Raw genomic sequence first — 6000 nt, forward strand, 5'->3', positions numbered from 1 at the left:
CCGCGAAGAAGCAGAAAGGGCCATCTGCTGAGACAGAGAGGCCAGGGGGCGAGTAGGGTCCGGGAAGCATGACAAGAGTTCATAGCAGTTGTCTGAGAAATAGGTTATGGCATTTACAAGAGCAGTGACCACTTGGGCTGGAGAACCTGAAGCTGCCAATTCTCTCCACAGCACTGGACCGACTCAGAGCAGGACAGATGGCTCTGGGTGATGTCGGAGGTGACTGTTGGGGTTCTTCAGAGAAACAGAACATATATATAAATGAGGGGTTGGTTCACATGATTATGGAGGCTGAGAAATCCCACAGCCTACATCTGTAAGCTGAGGCCCAGGAAATCAGGTGGTGTGAGTCCCGATTGGGGTCCAATGAGCTAGAGTACCAGGAGCAGGGATGGAGGGCAAAAAAAGGTGGGCATCTCACTTACACAGAGAGGGAAGTTGCCCTTTCTCCACCCTTTTGTTCTATTTGGGCTTCAACAGATTACAGATACCCACCCTCAGTCTACCAATTCAAATGCTAATCTCTTCCGGAAATACCCTCACAGATACCCAGAAACAATGTTTTAACAGCCATCTGGACCTTCCGTAATCCAGTCAAATTGACACACAAAATTAACCACCATGCCCTGCCATGGTGGCTCAGTGGTTGAGCATCCACCTATGAACTGGGAGGTCATGCTTGATTCCCAGTCAGGGCACATGCTCACACATGCCCAGGCTGCAGGCTCCATCCTTGATCATGCAGGAGGCAGCTGATCAATGGTTCTCATCATTGATGTTTCCTTTCTCTTCCTCTCTGAAATCAGTGAAGATATATTTTAAAAAATTGACCATTAACTAGATGGGGGAATATATATATATATATATATATATATATATATATATATATATATATATATATATATATTACTCACCATAATGTGTACTTTAAATAATCTTACAATTTTATACGCCAATTATACCTCAATGAAGCTGGGGGTGGAGGGAAGAGGAAAAATAACCTTCACGTTGGATACTGAATCTGGTCTTGGGAAGGGCAGAAAGAAGGCCAGGGCTGGGTGAGACTAGGGCACCATCTGGGAAGGAAGGTCCTGGAAGAAGGGAGGGGCTGATGAGTTTGGGGAAGAGGGAAGGAGTGGTGATGGTGGTGGCTGAAGGGGCGGGAGAGGCAAGGCTGTGGAGCTGTAATCAGAGGGAAATCCAGGATTTGAGATCTTAGAAGTGGACAGGTTCTGCGTAGAAACATGGTCTAAAGTGTGGACTTAATGACAGAAGGGGGTGAAGATGATGCCAATTCTAGGAGTTGAGGATATCGAGGTCAGGGTGTCAGAATAGTGTGGATTTTGAAGTTGAGGGAGGCATGATAGGGATGTGATGGAAAGAAAAACTGAGGGAACTGCAGAAATTGTACAAGAAAGTGGGGACATGTTTTGCATGGTGCTCCCGAGTATGAATGGTTGTGTAAACTTTGTTCCAAGAGGGTGAGCCCGAGGCCTGGAATGGACAGTGGAGGACAGCTTCTTTTCTCCAACCCATGTGCACGGACACTCCCCCGCCCCACTCCCAGGGGAGGGATGGGGAATCACTGCAGAGCTCCAGCATTAGTACCATTAATGTAACTATTTTCACACAGTTTCTATCACGACTACTTTCGTACAACCAGCATTTAGTTGAGAAGGGTTCCAGCTTACGGATAAAGTGGTTAAAGATAAAAGAGGGGGTTCCAAAAGAAAACAAAAACAGTAACTCAAAAGAGCCCTTATGTTCATAGCAGCATTATTTGCAATAACCAAGACACGAAAATAACCTAAGTGTCCATTGATGGATGAATGGATAAACAAGTTGTGAACATTATTCATCTATAAAAAAGAGGAAATCCTACCATTTGTGACAACATGGATGGACTTTGAAGCCATTATGCTAAGTGAAGAAGTCAGATAGAGAAAGACAAATACTGTATGATTTCAGTTATATGTGAAATCTAAAAAAAACTTGCAAAACACCAAAACCAAACTCACAGAAAAGGAGACCAGATTTATGGTTCCAGAGGCAGGGGGTAGGAGAGGAGGAAATGGAGGCAGGTAGTCAAAAACACAAACTTCCAGTTATAAGATAAATGAGTAATAGGGATGTAATGGGAATTATGGTTTATAATACATGGGAAAGTTGTTAAGAGAGTAAATCCTACCCTAGTTGGTTTGGTTCAGTGGATAGAGTGTCAACCTGCAGACTGAAGAGTCTCGGGTTCAATTCCAGTCAAGGGCACATGTCCTGGTTGCGGGCTTGATACCCAGTAGGGGACATGCAGGAAGCAGCCGATCAATGGTTCTCTCTCACCATTAATGTTTCTATATCTTTCTCCCTCTCCCTTCCTCTCTGAAGTCAATAAATATATATACACAGAGTGGCCAGATTATTATGATCTCTGAACGCATAATAATCTGGCCATTCAGGGTGTATATGTAAGGACATGAGCGGTTGGCCGGCCTGCCTGCTAGTCGAACTCCTGGTCAAACTAGTAAGTTTGCACATTAGCCTTTTATTATATAGGATATACACTGAGTGGCCAGATTATTATGCGTTCAGAGATCATAATAATCTGGCCACTCAGTGTGTGTGTGTGTGTGTGTGTGTGTGTGTGTGTATGTAAGTCCTAAGAGCTCTCATCCCAAGTATACATTTTTTCCTTTCTTTCTTGTCTTCTTTCTTTTATCACCATTGTGTTTATCTGAGAAGATAAATGTTAGCTGGATCTATTGTGGTAATCATTTCACACTATATGTGAATCAAACTATTATGCTGTATGCCGTAAGCCTATACAGTGATGTATGCTAATTGTTTCTCAATAAATTAGAAAAAAAGAGAGGGGATCCCAGAGTCACTAACACACAGTCCCCCACTCAGGCAGCGGGAGTCTTCCTGGACCTTCTGATGGCGACACTGATGTCCACAATGCGGGGGACTAAGCGCATCGCGGAGCGCCCTCCACAGGAGATGAACGCCGTCTGCGGAGGCCCTGCGTCCCGCGCCCACGGGCTGGGCCGGGCTGGGCATGGGTTCTGCTTGCTTTTCCGTTCCCACTTCTTGCCGTCCAGCCAGTTTGGAGCTAGTGCAGAGAATATTTTATGTTTGCAAAATGAAAAACATTGCATTCATGGCGGATACACTTCAGAAAAAAAGTCCCCTCCCAGGACTAAACACCAGGGGTTGGTTTATTATTTGCCTTTTGGGATTTTCAGATCAGGGTTTCTTCCCTTTAGGCTGGCTGACTTTGAGTCTTTTACATTTATGTCAGTCCACAAGATAGACGAACTTTCATTTGCCTTTGACCGCTTGTCCCCACGCTGCCTCCTTCTCAGCTGAACGGCGGCGTGTGCAGGGGCGTGCAGAGTGTAGTGGTGCAGACGGTGTGTGAATCTCGGGAGCTGCAGCAGCCCCTGAGCCCCTCCAGGCGGCTTGTGGGCTACATCTGACCCTGCCTCTCTCAGAACTGAAGCTCCTCAGTGGAGCATTATGTGGTCCCCAGTCCTTGAGATAAGACAGGAACGTCAGCTCTGCCTGCCTCCGTCCAGCCTTGCTCCCTCTACACCTGCCTGAGACCACTCAGTGCCGTCAGAGTAAAGACCACACGCCTCCAAAGCTCATCCGAGGGTCTGGCCACTTTCCCAGTTGCCTCTTTGCTTATCCACTTGTCGTTTCCCCACCAGTCACACACACTTCTGGGAGGACAATGTCTTAGTCACTGATAGGTGCATAATTAATTAATAAATCAAAAGCAGTGCAGGGGCCTGCTGGAAGGAGGCCCAAGTTTTTCCCAGAAAAACTTGCTGAAGGCTCGTGCTGCTTGTTAGTGGCCTTTGCAGAATTGTGAATGGTCACTTTATGGTGACCCTCGTTTTCAGCTAAAAGTCAGAACTCCTGGGTTGACAGAGGATTTCTGCCTTGCTCCCACGTAGAGGAAGTCATCTGAGAAAAGCCATTTGGATTCTGACAATTGGAGGACGTTAATGGTGTGCGGGGACAAGGACACGGGGGATGAAGTGTCAGAACTGCTGCAGAAAACCAGGACCGATGATTACAGATTACAGCATCAAAGGGCAGTTGGCATCTAAACCGACCTTTTGTTGAAATTACCTTGTGAATTCCTAATTCCTCTTGTAGGACACCAACACTTGCTGGGGACTGTTTTTCATCTTTGGACCCTTCGAATGTTCTGTATGGTGTATTGCACATGGTAGGTCCTTGGTTAACGGCTATTGAATGATTGAATAGGGACTAAGTTATCTCCCTGTTGTTGCACATGATTGCTCAAGGGAAGAGAGGCAGAATATTCAAGAACTTCTAGATACTAATCACGACAGAGCAATGACCACCTTACTGCAATTATTAGAATTTGTCCTGGGTTTCCCCCAGAGAACAGCTCATCCAATTAACAGTTTATTCAAAATAACTATAACTTCAAGCATCTTGCCTTGGAATCGCTAAGGCAAACGGGCCACATTGATAATGTTCAATTCCCTTCTCTAATGGGCTTTTATGCTTTTCTCCATCCATATGCATCCAGATACCTTTTCCTGTCAATTGCGGGAAATTCCTTCAAAGATCAGGGACTGTGAAAATAGACAGGAAAAGCTAATTGAATTCTCTTTGCTGAAAGCAATAAAGATAGGAATGGAGAGAAATGGAGATGGGCCATTCTGAAGGGTCATTAGGTCTGCCTCTCTTTATCATCACTGAGTAGCTATTGCACATCAACCTGAGATGGGCACAGTAAGCGGGTAGGATCCCTGCACAGCAAGTTAATCCATATGCAAACACAGTGACCCCAATTGCTTTGCGATAGAGAGCCACATGGCCTGTACCCTTAAAATACATCATTTGGGCAGCTGCCAGCTGGCTGATTTATCCCAGCTGGCCAGAAACAGCCCTGAGATCATCAGTGCTTTTGTTAATTGAGAGAGAGGGGCAGAGGAATCAAGATATTCCTGGGCACCAGGCATTCATTAGCCACCTGGTCTCCCTAAATTATGATCTGGCCATAATTTTTTCCAGGGCATCAACTGAAATTTTAATACTTGGAATGTATTAATAACTCGAAACATGCGATTTCCTAAATAAGCAATGCTCTTCTGAACTTATCAGAGAAGGGAGCCCAGAGGACGGTTAAACAGCACTGATCAATGGTTACATGGCTCTCTTCTCCCGTGAGCAGTGTGGGGTGACCCTGAAAGTTCTATCCACAGCAGCAAATACAACAGATGCGATGCATGAATGAACCTCTGCGTTAATGCCCCTGATTTCTATTCATTTGCTCTATTCATGTAGTAGCTTAACAGGGCCAGCTCTGGAAAAAAAAAAATGGCGAAACAGATGGTAATAGCAGCTAACAATCCTAGAGCACACACTCGGCACTGTGCCACGCAGATGATGCCACGCACTGCTCAGAGCAAACGCACAGGATGCTCTTAGCATTGCCCAGGGGCCTACACTCCCCGAGGGCAGGGACCCGGCCCGTCTTGTTCACCCTTTTACCCCCGGCACCCAGAGCTGGTCCTGGCACATGACCATGTATCTGGTCAATGAATGAACGACTCCTCATTTTATTTTTACTTTATTTTATTTTATTTTATTTTATTTATTTTATTTTATTTTCACTAAGTCAACTTTATTAAAACATCATGACTCCTCATTTTAGAGGAGGCTGCTGAGAGGTGACAACGTTAGTCACCTGCCCAGGTTGTTCAGCTCTAGAAAGTGACAGAGCCAGGACTCACACCCTCGCTCACACCATCCTTAAGCACCTTCCTCTGGGTTCTCAGAGCCCCAACAGCCTCCCATCCAGGCCTGTTCCTCTCAGTGCTCTGTTCCCCAGAGCTCCGTTGTAGACTGAGTGTTGTGCTCCCCACCCCCAGTTCATATATGCCGAAGCCCTGCCCCGCCATGGGATGCTGTATGAAGGAAGAGCCTCTGGGAGGCAGTCGGGTTTAGATGAGGTTGTAA

The sequence above is a fragment of the Pipistrellus kuhlii genome, unplaced genomic scaffold (genome assembly GCF_014108245.1).
Source record: "Pipistrellus kuhlii isolate mPipKuh1 unplaced genomic scaffold, mPipKuh1.p scaffold_m20_p_3, whole genome shotgun sequence".
NCBI classification, from domain to species: Eukaryota; Metazoa; Chordata; class Mammalia; order Chiroptera; family Vespertilionidae; genus Pipistrellus; species Pipistrellus kuhlii.